At 41.0% G+C, this 20,087-nt stretch overlaps 1 protein-coding gene and 1 long non-coding RNA gene across 3 annotated transcripts in view; one reads left to right on the top strand and one right to left on the bottom strand.

Moving 5' to 3' along the window:
• POC1B (POC1 centriolar protein B) overlaps nt 1-20,087 on the top strand; it is a 221,879-nt gene that overhangs the window by 171,591 nt on the left and 30,201 nt on the right. The window lies entirely within an intron of this gene.
• On the bottom strand, nt 462-20,041 carry LOC110569280 (uncharacterized). The gene is made up of 2 exons (XR_002479394.2): nt 19,869-20,041; nt 462-1,183 (listed from the first exon to the last, which is right to left on the bottom strand). It is a non-coding gene; the product is annotated as an uncharacterized LOC110569280 (long non-coding RNA).

A 20,087-nucleotide genomic window follows, 5' to 3' on the forward strand; every position in this document is an offset into this window, starting at 1 on the left:
ATAAATAGGCCAGGCATGGTGGCTAATGCTTATAATCCTAGTGCTTTGGGAGGCTGAGGCAGGAGGGTCACTTGAGGCCAGGAGTTTATGACCAGCCTGGGCAGCATAGTGAAATCCCCATCTCTAAAAAAAAAATTTTTGTTATTAGCCATGTGTGAGGGAACGCACCTGTAGTCCCAACTACTTGGGAGGCTGAGGCAGGAGAATTGCTTGAGCCCAGGAGTTCAAGGCTGCAGTGAGCTATGATCGCAGCACTGCACTCCAGCTGGGTTACAGAACAAGATTCTGTATCAAAAAAAAAAAAAAAAAAATAGATCATTTGTTTATATCTTATATATGTATATCTATCCACAGATATACGTATTTTCAACTTGTTTTATGGAGATAGATAGCATTATCATTTTAATAGTAATGGTAAGTAAGTAACCTAATGACTCTTGCTTCATGAGGCATTTCAATAGTTCTCTTTTTTTAACTTTTTATTTTGAAAAAAATTTCAAACTTACAGAAAGGATGACACAGTAACACGAAGAACTACCATATACCTTTTACCCAGGTTCCCCAATTGTTAACATGTTGCCACTTTATTATTAGCTATATATCTTATCTATTTTCTGAAACAGTTGAAAGTTGGAGACATAATACTCCAGCCCCACTGGGAATGTCAGTGTGAATTTCCTAAAAGACAAGTGCATTCTCCTACGTAGCCACAGTTGTCAAGAGCAGGAGTTGACACCACAGTATCACCATCTAGTATCACTATCTCATCCACTCATCCCATCCTAATTAACCTATTGTTTCAATATGTACAAACATTTTTTTCTCCTGTTTTTGAATCCAATCCATGATCATGCGATACATTTACTTTTGATGTTTCTTCAGTCTTCTTCAATCTAGAATAATTCTTCAATTTTTTCTTATCATTCGTGATCTCAATATTTTTGAAGATTTCATGCCAGTTATTTTGTAGGACTCTCAGTTTGGGTTTGGGTAATGTTTTCTTATTGTTGGCCAGAAATACCTCAGGTATCACCTTATGGTGCTGTGTTCCTCTCAAAGAATAAATTAGTCCCATTATTTGTAATGTTCACTTTGATCTCTGGTCAGAATCAGGCAGGTATATTTAAAATAAACGAGGTTAAACACCACCATTTGGAGTATGAGGGTTGCTTTTGCTCCATCTCTGCATGAGAAGATGAAAAAAAAAGAAGACTGGTGAAAAGAAAAGTGAAATAAAGTGTATAACTGAGGGCAAACAGTTTTCTCAGTTTAATAATTTCCTTGATTATGAACAGGAAGTAAAAATATGATTTATTTCTCTCTTCTAACAGAACAGGGTGTGCTAATGACAGACACATTCAGGAAGTATCAAGTTTGCTATTAAACAGATTATGAAACATGTTTATGCAGTATCAAACCGTAAGATTATTCTAGATCATGTTTCTTTTTTCTTTGTTTTTGATTTTGAGATGGAGTCTCGCTCTTTTGCCAGGCTGGAGTGCAGTGGCGTGATCTTGGCTCACTGCAACCTCCACCTCCTGGGTTCAAGCGATTCTCCTGCCTCAGCCTCCTGAGTGGCTGGGATCCACAGGTATGCGCCACCACGTCCAGCTAATTTTTGTATTTTTAGTAGAGTTGGGGTTCCACCATGTTGGCTAGGATGGTCTCGATGTCTTGACCTTGAGATCTGCTCACCTGGGCCTCCCAAAGTGCTGGGATTACAGGTGTGAGCCACCGCACCTGGGCTCTAGATCGTGTTTCTACTACCTACTCGGGTATCCATTTGCATGAATTGATTTTAATCTCCAAAGTTATCCACTGTAATCCAAACATTAATAGTGCATAAATTGCAAACGGATCAGAGAAATGCCAACTTGCAACTAGAAATTCAAATTCTGGAGAAGCCATTTCAAAGGAAGTGGCACATTGTGGAAACAGGGAAGATGATAGGCAGGACACTTTAAACTTCAGTTATACATGACAGATAAATCAAAGTAGCAACATTCTTAAAATATGATTGCGTATAGTACTGAGACAATGTCAATTGTACGTATCGAAGAATAGTGGGGTTGTTTTCTGTTTTTTATTTTTATTTTTTTATTTTTTTTTGAGATGGAGTCTTGCTCTGTCGCCCAGCCTGGAGTGCAGTGACACAATCTCAGCTCACTGCAACCTCTGCCTCCCAGGTTCAAGTGATTCTTCTGCCTCAGCCTACCGAGTAGCAGGTACTACAGGCACGCACCACCATGCCCAGCTAATTTTTTTTGTATTTTTAATAGAGACAGGGTTTCACTATGTTGGCCAGGCTGGTCTTGAACTCCTGATCTCAAGTGATCTGCCCACCTTGGCCAGTATTGTTTTTATTTATAGCAAATGGCCTAAATCAATCTGGCCAAAAGACAGTTATAAGGTTCTTTCTGGTAAATTTCGGTAGTTTCCTCTAACAGACCTAACAGGCCAGTGGATGTTATTTGAATCAAACCAGTTGGTGGGTCACAATCCAAGTAAGTCCCAGAACAAATAAGGCAAGCATATAAACACATGTCAGCAGGAAGGCAGGTACCAGCGCTCATCATGTCTCTAAACAGCTCCCGCTGTCCTGCTGTGTGTGCCAATCAGTATCTTACAGGAAAGGCACAGTCCCAAGCGGACCTGTGGACATACGGCAGGATTGTATAGGTGACATTGGAGTTGGATCATGCAAGAGGATCCTCTTTGGAGTGAAGGGACCTGGGGCTAAGGGACCCCACACCTGAAGAGTGTGTGTTGCTGGACTTGCCCAACTCATAATCTTGCCCATGCAAGAACAATGGGTTCTGTCTCACCACTGCCAGCACACAACACTGCCAGCTCATGACTTACCCACCAAAAATCCTTTCTGACATTTCTCTATGCTAACCGACTACCTTCAAGTGTTGCTTTATATAAGTGTGGTGCATTCTCCATATGCTAAGTAACCAGCTGTAAAAAGTTGACTTAGATTCGGTTGCTTCATATGTTAACTAATTATTCCTTGAGTTTTTGATTAGAGTTAATGCCTACACACACAAACTACTTACATTAAAGCAGTTTAAATTATCACATATAAAATATCACATTATTTTTAATTGGAGTGGTTTTAGTGATAATGGTGGGACTGACAGTAATGGGAGCTTTCCCATGCATTACCAAGGTTTGCTTTAGCTTTTAGGAAGCTCAGAGCAGGCTGAGGTAGTACACAAAACATAAACATTGTGGACAGGCTTTTAGTGTTGTTTTTTTCACTACAAATTTCTCATTCTGATTACTATAGAAAAATCAAAATGCGGTAAACAAAAAGAATGGGCAGTCCCTAATCTATCCCAAGGATTACCAATTTTAAACACGCAGATACATATTAATCGATACAAATAGACATACAAATGAATTATTTTACAAACCTGGGGACTTCTTTTCTTCTAAATGTATGAGTAATAGCTTCCAATATCAACATATACACCAAATACATTGGAAAGGCTGCACCAATTAAGAAATCGGTTAAATATAACCAATCTACTACTGTGAGGCTCTTAGATTTGTGTCTAACTGCCTGCTCTTACAAACAGTCCAGCCAGTGAACATTCAGGCAAAGTTCCTTAATCATTTCCTTAAAAAAAATTCCCAGAAGTGGCGTTGCCAAGTGAACGATTGTGCATATTTAAGTTTTCACTCTTTCCTGATTTCCTTGCCCTTAAGTTATACCTGTTCTGGCCAGGTGCGGCAGCTCACTTTGGGAAGCCGAGGTAGACTGACTTGAGATCAGGAGTTTGAGATCAGCCTGGCCAACATGGCAAAACCCTGTCTTTACTAAACATACAAAAATTAGCCAGGTGTGGTGGTATGCACTTGTAATCTCTGCTACTCGGGAGGCTAAGGCAGGAGAGTTGCTTGAACCTGGGAGGCGGAGGTTGTAGTGAGCTGAGATCATGCCACTGCACTCCAGCCTGGGCAACAGAGCCAGATTCCATCTCAAAAAAAAAAAAATACAAAAAATTAGGTGGGCACGGTGGCACATGCCTGTAATCCCAGCTACTCAGGAGGCTGAGGCAGGAGAATTGCCTGAACCCAGGAGGCGGAGGTTGTGGTGAGCCGAGTTCGCGCCATTGCACTCCAGCCTGGGTAACAAGAGCGAAACTCCATCTCAAAAAAAAAAAAAAAAAAAAAAAAAAAATTATACCTATTCATCTCTTTCATATTTCCTAATAATCATATACCGTTTCCCTAGTCAGCTCACTCTTTTACTCTTTCAGGGCATCAGCAATACCCACTCTGCTGATGGTATTGCTTCTCATTTTGGTGAAAAAATAGATGCCACTGGAAGTTTTTGAAATCCCCACCAACCCTTCTACCCAACTTCCAGTATCTACAGCCCTACACCTTGCTTCCCTTTCTCTTGACATGGAAGAACTGCTTCATTTTGGGCACTGGATCCTGGCCCCCTTTGCCTATTCAAGGACGTAGCTCCAGCAAGTCTCTTTTTAATTTAATTTTATTTTGGCGAATATCTCTTTCTTGGAACATCAAGTTTTTCTTCTTTTTCTTCTGTGGTTCATCGTCATCAGCATACAGACTTATTTTTTTCCATCTATAAATAGGCAAGCTGGGCTTAGTAGCTGTCACCTATAGTCCCAGCTACTTGGGAGGCTGAGGCAGGAAGATCACTTGAGTACAAGAATTCGAGACCAACTTGGGCAACACAGCGAGACACCACGTCAAAACAAACACAAAACCCGAATAGACAAAACCCTTCTCTAAGCCTCATTTCCATTTTCAGCTACAGATTCATTTCTCTTCTCTTTGCAGAAAACCCCCTAGAAAGTGCTGTCTTCATTCACTGTTTCCAATTTCACCCATTCTTTGTTAAACTCACTCCAATCAGATTTTCACCTGCACACTCCACCAAAACCTTTTTTGTCAAGGTCACCAATGTCCTCCCACTTGCTGCAGCTAATGGGCAACTTTCAGTCTCATCTTACATAACTAACCAGCAGCAGTTGACACAGATCATGAACCCTCTTCCTCAGATTTGTTTCACTGGGTTGCAGAGCACTACAAGCTGGGGATTGTCCTTTACCTTCACCTTCTTTCTCAGCACCCTTGCTGACTCCTCCTCATCTACGTGGTCTTAACTCTAGTGTGCTCCAGGCAGCCGGCTTTGCACACTTCACTGTTTAAACTCAGTCTTTCAGTTATTGCCTCCAGTCTCTTGGCTTTAATATCATAGATATGTTAACAAACTCCCGAATGCAACTCTACAGCCCTGACCTTCTTGTCTGCCTTCTTTTTCCTGTATTAACATATATTTTTTTTGCTGTTGGAGTAATTTTATTTTATTTTATTTTGTTTTCTTTGAGACAGTGTCTCACTCTGTCGACCAGGCTGGAGTGCAGTGGTACAATCTTGGCTCACTGAAACCTCTGCCTTCTGGGCTCTGGTGATCCTCCTGCCTCAGCCTCCAGTGCAACTGGGAACACAGGCATGTGCCACCACACTCAGCACTTTTTGTATTTTTTGTAGAAACAAGATTTCATGATGTTGGCCAGGCTGGTCTCGAACTGCTGACCTCAAGTGATCCTCCTGCCTTGGCCTCCCCAAGTGCTGCAATTACAAACGTGAGCCACCAGGCCTGCCCTAGAGTCATTTTATACATAGTTTTTAAGCCTACTTTAAATTTTTTGTATATACATGCAGTTTAGACTTTAAATGCACACACCCTAAATAACCTTTCAGAAATACCATATTACATCTTGACAGCAGTATATAAGAGTCAAATTTTGATTCCCCAGTACATGGCCATATCAGATTATTTTTGGTATATAAACCAAACAAAGAATATTAAGTTTGAATCTGACCTTGAAATCTTTCTTTCTTTCTTTCTTTCTTTTGAGATGGAGTCTCACTCTGTCACCCAGGCTGGAGTGCAGTGGCACGATCTCAGCTCACTGCAATCTCTGCCTCCTGGATTAAAGCAATTCTTCTGCCTCAGCCTTCTGAGTAGCTGGGACTACAGGCCTGTGCCACCACACCTGGCTAATTTTTTGTATTTTTAGTAGAGACGGGGTTTCACCATGTTAGCCAGGATGGTCTTGATCTCCTGACCTCATGATCCGCCTGCCTTGGCCTCCCAAAGTGCTGGGATTACAGGCGTGGGCCACCACACCCGGCCTTTTTTTTTTTTTTTTTTTTTTAAGACAGAGTCTTGCTCTGTCGCCCAGGCTGGAGTGCACTGGCTCAATCTTGGCTCACTGCAACCTCCACCTCCTGGGTTCATGCAATTCTTCTGTCTCAGCCTCCCAGGTAGCTGGGATTATAGGCACCCACCATCATGCCCAGCTAATTTTTGTATTTTTAGTAGATAAGGGATTTCATCATGTTGGCCAGGCTGGTCTCAAACTCCTGACCTCATGATTTGCCCACCTCATCCTCCCAAAGTGCTGGGATTTCAGGCATGAGCCACCATGCCCAGCATGATCTTGAAATCTTTCTTAGCAGCCTTTATTTTCAGCATCTTCGCAAATTCTCCTGTCATCTTGATCATTTGTCAGTACCCCCCCCCACACACACACACACGCACACACACAAACAAACACATCTCCTTTTCCTTTAATAACTGCAGGGATTCAAGATAATGAAAATCTCTTCTGAAAATTACTGAATGATCTTGCTAGAGAAAATTTCTGGAATCTGAGAAGCCAGCTTGTTAAAACCAAGCAATCCTAATTGTTTGAATTAGGATTTGCAAATTGGCCAAACGTAGACACAAGCTGCCATTCCCTGTGGATATTTAGAGGACTGTCATGAACTGTTTCTGCCCCATATAGTCAACTGGTTTTGCACTGTATGACTCCAAGGGGAACACCATTTACACGCAGATGACAATAAGTCTCTCTCTGGTGCTGGGCAGTGTGACAACCCCCAAACATGTCTGGCTGGATTAATTCAATTTTATGAATCATTTCTAGGATATTTTCTTTTTCTGGCTCTACTCTTCTTCCTCCCCATATATTAAGCATTTGTCTAAGAAAAGAAGACTGTAGGCCAGGTGTAGTAGCTCATGCCTGTAATCCCAGCACTTCAGGAGGCAGAGGCGGGTGGATCACCTGAGGTTGGGAGTTCAAGACCAGCCTGAACAACATGGAGAAATCCTGTCTCTACTAAAAATACAAAATTAGCTGGGAGTAGTGGTGCATGCCTGTGATCCCAGCCTCAGGAGGCTGAGGCAGAATTGCTTGAACCCGGGAGGCAGAGGTTGCTGTGAGTCTAGAGCATGCTATCACACTCCAGCCTGGGCAACAAGAGCGAAACTCTGTCTCAAAAAAAGGAAAAAGAGAGATCCAAGATGGCTGATCACTAGCAGCTCGGGCACGTAGCTCCCAGTGAAAGTGCAGAGAACGAGAGGACGCCACACTTTCAGACGAATATTTGTTGCTCACGGACCAAGAGATTCCCAGCGGAGGAGCCCCACGGGTCGCCAGAATGACTCTTGTGGCCGGCGCGGCGGTTTTGCCGGCGCCTTAGGGCAGCAGTTCTTGGTGCAGAGTCCGGAGATTCCCGGGCAGAAAAGCACCATCAATCTTAACACCGCTGTTTTGGCCGGCACAGTGGATTGCTCAGATTTCAGCGCTGGGAATCAAAAGTTGGACGTCCGCTCAGAGACCTAGTTAGAAAGTCAGTAATTACAAAGACGACAGAGGGATAAATATGTAATGAAGAGAAGAAACCAGCCTAAAAAGGCAGAGAATACTCAAAATCAGAATGCCTCTCCCTCTACAGGGGATCGCAATTCCTCATGAGTAATGGAACAAGGCTTAATGGAGAACGAGTGTGTTCCAATAACAGAAGCAGGTTTCAAAATGTGGGTGATAAGAAACTTCTCTGAATTAAAAGAACTTGTTCTAACCCAATGCAAAGAAACTAAGAACCTTGAAAAAAGGTTTGACGAAATGCTAACGAGAATGGATGATTTAGAGAGGAATATAAGTGAATTGATGGAGCTGAAAAACACAACATGAGAACTTCGCGAAACATGCACAAGTTTAAACAGTCGAATTGATCAAGCAGAAGAAAGGATATCAGAAGTCGAGGACCAGCTCAGTGAAATGAAACGAGAAGACAAGATTGGAGAAAAAAGGATAAAAAGGAATGAGCAAAGTCTCCAGGAAATATGGGACTATGTGAAAAGAGCTAATTTACGTTTGATAGGTGTACCTGAATGTAACGAAGAGAATGAATCCAAGTTGGAAAATACTCTTCAGGATATCATTCAGGAAAACTTTCCCAATTTAGCAAGGCAGGGTAATATTCAACTCCAGGTAATACAGAGAACACCACAAAGATATTCTTCAAGAAGACCAACCCCAAGGCACATAATTGCCAGATTTATTAGGGTTGAAATGAAGGAGAAAATACTAAGGGCAGCCAGAGAGAAAGGTCAGGTTACCCATAAAGGGAAACCTATCAGACTTACAGCAGATCTCTCAGCAGAAACCCTGCAAGCCAGAAAAGAGTGGGGACCAATATTTAATATCCTTAAAGAAAAGAACTTTCAACCCAGAATTTCCTATCCAGCCAAACTAAGCTTTATGAGCGAAGAAAAAATTAAATATTTTGCGAACAAACAAGTACTTAGAGACTTCACCACCACCAGGCCTGCTTTACAAGAGCTTCTGAGAGAAGCACTATACATATAAAGGAACAACCAATATCAGCCTTTCCAAAAATATATCAAAAAGCAAAGAGCATTAACACAATGAAAAATGTACACCAACTAATGGACAAAACAGCCAGATAGCATCAAATGGCAGTATTAAACTTATATATATTCTAATTGGATAAAAAGCCAAAACCCATCGGTATGCTGCATCCAGACCCATCTCACATGCAACAATACACAAAGACTCAAAACAAAGAGAAGGAGGAAGATTTACCAACCAAACAGAGAGTAAAAATAAACAAATAAACAAAAAGCAGGAGATGCAATTCTCGCCTCTGATAAAGTAGACTTTAAAGCAACAAAGATCAAAAGAGGCAAAGAAGGACATTACATAATGGCAAAAGGATCAATGTAACAAGAAGAGCTAACGATTCTATAGATCAACCAGACAGAAAATTAACAAGGACATCCAGGACTTGAATTCAGACCCGGAACAAGTAAATTTAATAAACATTTATAGAACTCTCCACTTCAAATACACAAAATATACATTACCACCTCACACCTATTCCGTAAGTGACTACATAATTGGAAGTAAATCACTCCTCAGTAATTGCATAGCATTTCATAGGTTTAAATGAAATATTGGTTGGCTGCTTGTTTGTTATTTTCTTCCCTTATTCCTTCCTGTCTACATCATTAAGTATAATTATTGGTATAAAAGAGGTTTTCAATACCCATTACTAAATTGCATTCTAGCCTGGGCAAGAAAGCAATACTCCCATTCTCTCTCTCTCTTTCTCTTCCTTTTTCTTCCTCTTCTTCATTGTTTTTTTCTTTCTTTCAAAAAAAAAAGAAAGAAAGAAAGAAAAAGACTCTATTGTGATAGTCAATTTTTAAAAATTATTCATTTATCCCTCTCTCCCACAAAGTGAGGATGCAAGTCATTTGTTCTACGAAAATAACTTGTAAATGAGTTTGCTGACAGGACTCTGCAGAGGAAGCTTGAAAGGAAAGCAAACAGCTGACCTTTGAAACCCATGGCACCTCTGGTAGAATAGGCAGCATCTGCTGTGCCTCTTCAGATTCTTCTGCCTTGCCTGTTTACTCTCTCCCCCAGATTACCTGCTCACACTCCATGATGTATGTGATGGGCCTTATGTATTTGAATCTAATTGTTTCTTATTATTGTTAGAACTTTTCAAACATTTTTTTAAACCTGAGAATCTCTTTCTTACAAACAAGGAATACAACAAACTGTCATATAAAATGTTAAAGCATATCAAGGCACAGCTGCTTGTAAGCCTCTTGGAATCTGAATTAAAAACCTTGCACTTCTGTGGAACACACACAGCAGCCCCACCCTTGCCTCTGGTAGATTCTCCCAGAGAAGAGAGTGAGGCCCTTGCCTAGGCTACAAAATTTTAGAGGGAGGCAGGGGGGAAGTGGCACCAAAAAAACTCAGTAACTAAGATAAAGACTATTTTAATGCATTTATTTATTTATTTATTTATTTATTTTTCAAGATAGAGTCTTGCTCTGTTGCCCAGGCTGGAGTGCAGTGGCATGATCTCGACTCACTGCAACCTCCGCCTCTTGGATTCAAGTGATTCTCCTGCCTCAGCCTCCCAAGTAGTTGGGATTAAAGGCGCATGCCACCATGCCCAGCTAATTTTTATATTTTTAGTAGAGACTTGGTTTCACCATGTTGGCTAGGCTGGTCTTGAATTCTTGACCTCAGGTGATCCGCCCACCTCGACCTCCCAAAGTGCTGGGATTACAGGCATGAGCCACCTTGCCCAGCCTGCAATATTTATTAAATAATCAAGATTAATACAAAAATGCACGTGAATAAATTATTAAAATGTTAATGACAGAATCAGCAATAGTGTCTTACTGAGCCATACCGGAAGCTGAGCCTAAAGAAAAAAATTAGTAATGCCGATGATACTGTCTTTATCTTGATAATATTCTTTGATTACTGAGTTTTTAGTGTCCCTTTAAGTTTGGGGCTCAAAGTGAGTGCCTCACTCTCCTTAACTGAACTTTGGCTCTCACCCTATCCTATCCTTTACATTCATCATTCTGTGTTGTTGTATAGCTGAATATTTCTAGTCTCTCATTCCCTCTTAGAATGCTTGCTCCCTAAGTGCGAGGGCCATGTCATCCTCATTTTTGCATCTCCAGCACATGTAACTTCTCTGGCTTCAGCTTGCTTATCTGTGAAATGAAAAAATGGGTAATCTTGAATCTCCTTCTGTCTCTGTCTATAGAGGTCTATCTATAGAAGTTCAAGTCACCCCAAACTTTCTCTGCCTGGTGGTTGATGGTATCAATGAGGCAGCCACAAGGGTGCTGGTATTTTGCAACAGATTAGAGAGCTGTGTTCAGTAAAGCCAAGGGGTTATCTGTAAAATACACTCTTGGATGGCTAATTGCTTTAAACTTCCATTTTGCTGGGACTATACTTAAAAAGCCATTTCTTGGGTTATCTCTCCAGTAATGCTGCCCTGGTTGGGAAATTCAGGCATTGTCCTTTAATTAGGTCAAATATGTTAAGAAATACTTTCCCCCTTCTTTTTCCTTTCCTGTTGGCCTTGTTGTCTTTAAATGTGGGGAAAGGCCATGAAGTATTGGAAAAGATTTTATGTTTCCTTATCATCCTTTGTAATTAAGAGGGAAGAAATGTCTGAAAAGAGGGAAGCAGATCATTGCAGGTATAAAAAGAAACGCAGCGAGCACCTACTGTCCACCTACTATGTCCGCCCCTCTGTGGGAACAGCAGCCTATCAAACAAGGTTTCTGTTCTTCATGAGTTTTCAAGACCCTGCTGGGAATACAAACATGAACATAGAAAAGCCCAGAACTTGGTTTTATGGCCAATTGCCAAGATGGTAAGAACATGGAGTCAGAATTGTGGAGGAAAGGGAAAAAGCAAATTGCCTTTAGGTGCCTACTATGTGAGGACTCAGAAACATTGCATGTCTGGCCGGGCGTGATGGCTCATGCCTATAATCTCAGCACTTTGGGAGGCCAAGGCAGGCAGATCACCTGAGGTCAGGAGTTCAAGACCAGCCTGGCCAACATGGTGAAACTCTGTCCTGAAAATAAAAAATAAAAACATCGCATGTCTTTTATATGAAGACATGTCCTCACTGTCTTTTGAGTTAAGTACTAATATTAATATCTCTGATAGACTAATAGGGACACAGGGGCTTGGAGTTAAGATCATTCATGAATATTATTTGCTTTCCCAAAGTATTTGCATAAAGTTCTTCTAATATGTTTGAAATGGATAACTGGATCTGGGTACTATTTAGTTTGACTAAATTAGGAAGTGTTGCTCGTCTTTCTTCCTCCTCCGTGGCACAGCCTTGGGTTTGGAAGTGGCTGATACTTAGCCATCTCCTCCATGTGTGGTTTGCTTGTTAGGACACCAGTGACCAGAGTTTGGAAACTCTAGTTGGGGAATTTAAAACAGGCCATTAATTTCATTTTCACACTCAAATGTGATTTAGGCCCTGCTACTGGGTTATCAGAAACAAAGTACCCATCTATTTTATTTGTAAGTTCTAAAAGCTTTGTGTTCAATGACCAGTTTTTCCCAGCTGGCTTCATGCTCCAAATCATCCTTTCTTCTTTCCAAAGGCAGGCTAGATTCTGGCTGTTTCCATTAAGGAGGACTCAGGTGAAAGCTGCCTCCTCCATAAGTTTAAAGCCATAACTTTGAAATGATGGCTTTGGAGCAACAGAGCCTGTGAAACTGGCTTAGTGCTTTTTTTTCTATCTTTTTTTTGTTTGTTTTCAGTTTACCCTGTTGTTCTACCTCTCTTCCCTCCTCCACCCCTGACCCCAGGCAGTGGGGGAGGTATTGGGATTTAACCATCCATGAAAGATGTGGCAGCCTTGAAATGTGGATGTGTATTTACCTAGGGGCCAAATATGAGGCTGGAAACAAAGCACACATACCCAGTCTCAACCTTAACCTGGATCCGATCTTCTCATTGCAAAGCAGAGGAACTCAACAAAACTTTCTGAGGCTCCTGAGGTCCACTAAGTATTTCCACCTGTAAAGAAAGTCACGTGACTCAAGGGAGGACAGTGAGGTGCCCAGCAGTGGCAACTTTTGAGGCAGTGACCACATCAATAAAAGTATCCACCACATCAATTTTAAGATCTGAATTTTAAAAAAGATTACTATTTCTGTGAGATGAGTAGAAAATCCATTCCATACTTGCTTAGTGACTTTTTAAATTATCCAATGAAATCTTAATAGAAATATTGGCACAGAGCTCATTGAATGTCAAATTTAAATCACCAACCAAAGGCTAAGAACATGAAATAGTGGAAGGATGGCATGTTGGCATGTGATGCGCTTGTGGAACTTCTGGGTAAGTGGTTTGGATGGTTTCTTACCATAGGCAGTACATACGTGCTTTGAGTCAGACCTCCGTGTCTTCCTGGGTCTATCCTGACAGCTGATAAAAGGCTTGCAGCTGAGAGCCTTACACATCTTCCCATGGCCACACAGTCTTGTTAACACACAGTGGGCAGAGTGGCCGGGAGGTGGTCAGTGAGTCAGCAATGTGTTTCTTAGAATGGTAAAACATACTCTTTAAAAATTTCTGGGGATTGTAACAGACCCAAGGCAGAACAGGCAAAATAAATAGAAAACATGGTCCCTGCGAGAGCTTGTAATTCAATTCTAGGAAAATAACTCAAACACAGGGAACTTCTCATGAAGTGAAAGTCATGAATATACCCAAGCATACCATGACCCACAGGGCCATCTCAACTATTCATGGGTTTCACTACCTACCATCTGTGCCTCCTCCACCTTCCTTTACTCGAAAACCCAGCTCAGTCATCAGCTTTTCCAGGAACTCTTCTGACACCCCAGAGGATGAATGACTTGTCCTCATACTTCTGCACGCCTATCTTGACCATTGCCCTTATCACAGTTTATTAGGATGTTTTTTTCATGTGAACTGTGACCTCCATGAGGGCAGTGATGAGGGTTTACTCATCAGTGTAGCCCCAGAACCAAGCCTAATGCCAGGCACAAGTAAACACACCGTCACAGTGAGCAAATCAATCAACAATAATTGCTGAGGGTTTATAGTGACAAGGAATGACCGTAAGGTTATCAGACATAGCTCGGATGAGTTTTGAATAAAGTTTGAAGGAAGTAGAACTAATTGGATTGTTAGGAAGAAGATTGTGCATATCGTTTATGGGAAATGTCAGTAGCTGCCTTGAGCTGGCTCTCATGGAACATTGTACAGGGGATTTTAATGAGAAATGAAATTAATAAAAGAGGAAAGAGGATAGTCAGAGGACTGAAAGCACTTTGTATTCTGGACTTGATAGGCAGACTGTAATTCTTTCCACTACTGTAGATGAGAGGGTGAGCCAATGCCAGCAGTGCCCTGATCAAATTCTCACCAGAGAACCTATATTCGGTTTATTTAAATCCCAAAGTGCTTTTAGTTTAATGCAGCATTTCCTTCATTTCCTGTTTGAAATCCTTACACATATTTTAGTGGTAGCTGTGGGTTATTTCCACAAACTACAGTAAACCTGCCCCTGCAGAGGTCCAAGCCAACTCAAGTTTTTCCTTAAGGCTGCAACTTTCTTATCTTCAAGTGACTTTAATCTCACATTTATTATGACTTGAGCATCATTTCTCATGTATTCTCATGTGGTGAGAAGCTCTTACTTGAGTTCTGCAATCACAGCAGCACCATTAGGAAAAGGAAATGAGCAAAGCTGTTAACCAGAATGTGCTATACCTTTTTAAACATTAACCATTGTTCAGGTCTGTGTACCCGGCTGCTGAAAGCAATGGTGGGAATCAGGAACTACCTGCAAAAAAATCCACCTATGGAAAATTTTAGCATTCCCTTAATCCGTCTTGGTCCCCAAAGTTATATGGGCTTTTATTTTTAAAGACATAGACGTGTAGTTAAGCTGACTTATCTCTTATCTAAAAATAGCTGTATCTGACCCATGTCATGTTCAGAAGAGGACTGTCATGCTGTCTGACAGCATTTAAGTTGGTTTGACCTCACGCTATTAGAATATCACTATAGAAGTAGTTTGCGTTCTATAAGGAACTTTGTCTTAGTAATTAGAAGGAACTTAATAATCTTTGCTATTTGCTGGCATAGCCTAGACATATAGTGGGTTAGCAATGATTCTTATAATTCATGAATAACTTTTTGTTGCTCTCTTGATTTTGTTTTTCTATAAATGAGGATCATGGAAACCAGTATTTAAATGATTCTATTAGAAATATGGTGGCTGGCTGGGTCCAGTGGCTCACGCCTGTAATCCTAGCAATTTGGGAGGCCAAGGCGACTGATCACCTGAGTTCAGGAGTTCAAGACCAGCCTGGCCAACATGGTGAAACCCCATCTCTCCTAAAAATACAAAAATCAGCTGGGCGTGGTGACATATGCCTGTAATTCCAGCTACCCAGCAGGCTGAGGCAGGAGAATCGCTGGAACCGGGAGGCAGAGGATGCAGTGAGCTGAGATCATGCCACTGCACTCCAGCTTGGGCAACAGAGCAAGACTCCATCTCAAAAAAAAAAAAAAAATGGTGGCTACAGTCATCATCATTGCCATCATTTTGTTACTAGGCACTTACTATATACTACTACTATAAGCCAAGTACAGAACAAATGATTTCTGTACAGTAGATCCTGGCACCTCTATTGTAGTACTTCTCAAGGTGAACTTAGAGGTGTGGTATAAGTATCTATCTCTGCTATATGACTACAGTCTCCAGAGTACAGGGTCTATATTTTATTCTGTTAGATATTCTAGCATTCTACATATATCAAGGCACTCAATAAACATCTGTTACATAAATAGTAACAACTTGAGATAAAAAAATTATACCACTTTCAGGATCTTTAAACAATTTTATTAGGGTAGGACTATTGACACAATAGTATTTCTAATAACAAATTCTGGAAACAAACTAAATCTTAACTCTAGGTAAATAGTTGAATGTAAGCAACAATATAACTACTCTATGTAGTATTAGGGTGCTGGTAGAAATGAAAATTTTTGAAAAGAAAACTTGTAACCCTGAAAAAGCTTGTGATGATTTCAGGCAAAAGTATCACAATGCTAAATTGTATATCCAGTTTGGTTGCTGCCATGTTAAAGGAGGAATGTTATTCATAGAGACAAAAAAGAACCTAAGGAAAAAAAATACCAAAATTTGGTGGAAAATTATGGACTTTGTTCTTCTTTTCCGTTTCCCACATTTTCTAGGTCACCTTTATATTGAAAATGCAAACATAATGTTGAAAGAAAAAGAAAACAGCAATGTTTATAGCATTATCCTTGGTTAATGAGGTAATGGGCAATATTTATTTAGATGGTTCTTACTTTCAACATTTTCTACCATAAACATGTATAACTGCTTTTTATTTAAAAAATTTTTCTAAATTACATAGCAAAGGGACAGGTGCAGTGGCTCACATCTGTAACACCAGCACACTTGGAGGCCAAGGCGAGAGGATAGCTTAGCTCACGAGTTTGAGACCAGCCTGGGCAAGATGGCAAAACCTCGTCTCTACAAAAAATATACAAAAATTAGCTGGGCATGGTGGTGTGTGCCTGTAGCCCCAGCTACTTGGGAAGCTGAGAGGTGGAAGGATCATGTGGGCCTGGGAAGTCGAGGCTGCAGTGAGCCATGTTTCAGCTACTTTACTCCAGCCTGGGCGACAGAGCGAGACCCTGTCTCAATAATAATAATAATAATAATAAAGCAAAGAACATTTGGTAGTAAAACCCTTAAAATTCATGTTTCCTCACTGACCGCAATGGTACAGAGGACTCCTCAGAAGACCCTGTTGGGTCAAATATGGAAAGATTTCTGTGGAACTCCTCAAACTCAAATGATGGATTGCTTGACAGTGCTACTGTTATGTAGTAATGCAGACTGTGAATAATAATAATAACAATAACAATAATGAAAGGCCATTTAACCTGAATGCTGGTTTAGTTTGCTGAAAGGCAGAAGCTTTCCATGTGGGTTGGATGTAAACTGCACAGTTCGGCAGGCCACACTCTGAGGATAGGCCTAGAATAAGAGACGCACTTGTTTCACTTATCATGACAAAAATACATTTACTGTGAAGGCAGCTGTCATTCAAAATTATAAAAGGCCTGGATGTTGGGAAATCTTTCCCTTTGAAGGCCCTATGAAGGTTTCAGAAACAGCTTTCTCCAGTTTTTTTTACTGCTAGACTGTCTCTGTATTGAGGGGTCTCCCTATTTACCCTGCCTGCCTGCTGCTTGCTCTGTTTTACTCCTTCTTCTCCCCGCCACTCTTAGCTCTCTTGCTTCTTGCTTATTTCTCACAATTCTACTAAGATCTCCTGACATCTCTGGCTGCAAGGCATCTATTAGCAGACAGTTCCCATCTTGTTTTAAGCAATCCTCTTTTAATGTCTACTTTGCATAGCTCCTGGGCTCCATTAGCTCTAATTATCCAGCCGGAGAGCCACCTAGACAATTTCTGGTGAGATAAAATTGGACCTTTCCACTGAATAACAACAAAATAATAATAAATAAATTTAAACCCTGAAAAAGCATTACGTTCTTGGTTCTGCACAAATCAGGAGAGATTATTTGCAAACCTTAGGATTAATAATCAATGAATTAGAAGAATTCCTGATCCTATTAGAAATGCTAATCTCGTGAGAACAGAGAGAACAATTTGTGAGAGGGACTGAGCTGCCAGACTGTGCCTGTCTCCACTGTCCTGCTCTGTGAGAAAGGAAGGAAAGGGCGAAAAGAAAGAACATTTGTTCAATACCTACTGTATTCTAGACATTGGGCAAGGGGCTCTCACACACTCCCTCTAGCTAATCCTCACAGATATCCTTCAAGGCAGTATTATGATCAACCTTGTTTCTGATGAAAAACTGGAAGATCAGCAAGATTAAATAGGCTGACCTGGGCCACACAGCCAGGAAGTGGCAAATTTGGACGTGGTGGACTTGAATGCAGGACTTTGTGAGTTCAAAGTTCATCACTTTCTCATTACAGCAGTTGCAGAGCTTGGTTAAGTAGCTGGCAGCAATGTCTCAAGTTATTAAAGACCAAAAAGCAAGGTACAGATCATCTCTTAGGGGCTGGCCTCTTGCTGTCATGGCTTCAGGACTCACTCCCACACTGACTGTATCTCATATGCCTGAGAAGTCACATTATCCCTGGTTGTCTCCAGGAAGTCATGCCCTTAAGTCTCAGAATTGATGGCCACTGCCCTAATACTAGCTGTCTATCCTGTGTTATTTAGGTAGGGGCTGACCCAGTGACCAGAAGGAGCTTGAGGACAAATGAAATCATCTAACTGTTTCTTTATTGGAAATTCTACCAAAATAAAATCATTCTTCAGCACCCATTTTCTCTCTTCAAAATATCCCATTAAAATACACAAACTCTTACAAAGGTAACACCCAAAACTCTTTTATTATCCATTATCTTGGCGGAAGCTAATTAGACAGTGGCCAGAGGCCAGGTGCTTGAGTGGAGAGCCAGGTAGAGGAGTTCCGAAAGAGAAATTCTCCTTTGTCACATCAGCCCTCACTTTGAGTTCAGCCCTGTCTTTATGTTTCAATTTTCCTCTTGGTAAAATTCCAATAAAAATAGGACACTGGGAACAGGGATCTAAACTAACCATGATTCGAAACCTGAAATGGATTCAAATTACTTTTGAATTTTGCGGAATCATGAGACTAACTTTTGACTTTTTTTTTGACACAAGATCTCGCTTTGTTGCCCAGGCTGGAGTGTGGTGGCACAATCTGGGCTCACTGCAAGCTCTGCCTACCAGGCTCAAACCATGCTCCCACCTAAGCCTTTAGAGTAGCTGGGACTACAGGCATGCACCACCACACCCAGCTAAGTTTTGCATTTTTTGTAGAGACAGGATTTTACCATGTTGCACAGGCTGGTCTTAAACTCCTGAGCTCATACAATCCTCCTGCCGTGGCCTCCCAAAGGGTTGGGATGATTACAGGCATGATATTTATTTTTTAATAAGCATTTAATTTTAGAATAGGTCTGTAGAAAAGCTGTGAAGCTAATATAGAAGGTTTCCATGTATTGCACATCTAGTTTGCTTACTGTTAATATCCTGTATTATGTATACTTGTCACAACTAAGGACCCAAAATTGATATATTATTATTGACTACAGACCACACTTTATTCAGATTGCCTTGGTCTCTCCCGAATACCCTTTCCTGTTTCAGGAAAGGTCAATAGTAACATATCAATAGGATACTGTATTACAGTTAATTGTCATGCCTCCTTAGGCTTCTCTGGACTGTGACAGTTTTTCAGATTTTCCTGGTGTGGGGTGACCTTGAGAACTAGTGAGGTAATCTGTAGAATGTTATTCAATTTGGGTTTATCTAATGTTCTTCCTGTGGTTAGACAGGAGTTACGGGTTTTTGGAAGCACAACTGCAGAGGTAAAGTGCCCTTCTCATCACATTGTATCAAACATACATGACTTATCACTGTTGATTTAACATTTATTTTTACGGAAAATAAATCACGTGGCAGATAAGCCAGTCTGAATCAGAACTGGACCTGTACTTTTCTAAAGTGATTAAACTGGCACAAAATCAGATTGCCAAACTCTCTTGAAACAACAAACTAATGTTTCATTCAGTCTAAGTCCATGGTTGTAAGGTTTATGTAAGTGCCTTTGCAAAAAGTATTTGGAGTTCCTTAGAGAAAACGGCTTCTTGAAATATAGAATGTAGTTAGGATGCCATGTATGAAGAATTTTACTGAACCGAGAGCGAGCAAGTGCTCAGTCATTGCACAATACCAGCTGTAAAACCCCTCCTGTTTCACCTACAGGCCAAAATTCCCCGGAAGACAATATTAGCAATGAAGCAGACTTTCACATTTCCTGCCTCCCCTGAATTCATAACATTTCCAAACTGCTGGGCTGCTCCTTAGGAGCCTGTACCATTCATTGCCTTATAGGGAAAGAACTGGCAGAATCACTTTTCATTTGTGTTGCATGAGAACATCTTCATTTCAATGATTTAACCCTGATTAAATTTAGCCGTCAGCCTTTAAAGTTCTCTGAGAAGCATTCAAATTCAGATAGGGAAGAGGCACACCAGCGGGTTCTCTGCAATCCTTTCCCTCCTACCTTCATGTGAGCTCCTTCCAGGCAGCTGGGTGAGGCCTGGCGTCATTCAGAAAGCAATTCTTTGCCAAGCTTGGAGGTGCTTGGTTTGAATGCATCCTCCCACCCCTGCAGTCATGCTGGGGAAGGCAGTGGGAGCTCCCTGCGCCGCCTGCCACTTTTGCATCGTTCTAGTTTAAATTGCTTCCTTTACTTTCTCGCTTCTCAGATAAATGCAGCCTG

Source organism: Aotus nancymaae, unplaced genomic scaffold (genome assembly GCF_030222135.1).
Source record: "Aotus nancymaae isolate 86718 unplaced genomic scaffold, 86718_ANA_hifiasm-v0.15.2.pri h1tg000016l, whole genome shotgun sequence".
Classification (NCBI taxonomy): Eukaryota; Metazoa; Chordata; class Mammalia; order Primates; family Aotidae; genus Aotus; species Aotus nancymaae.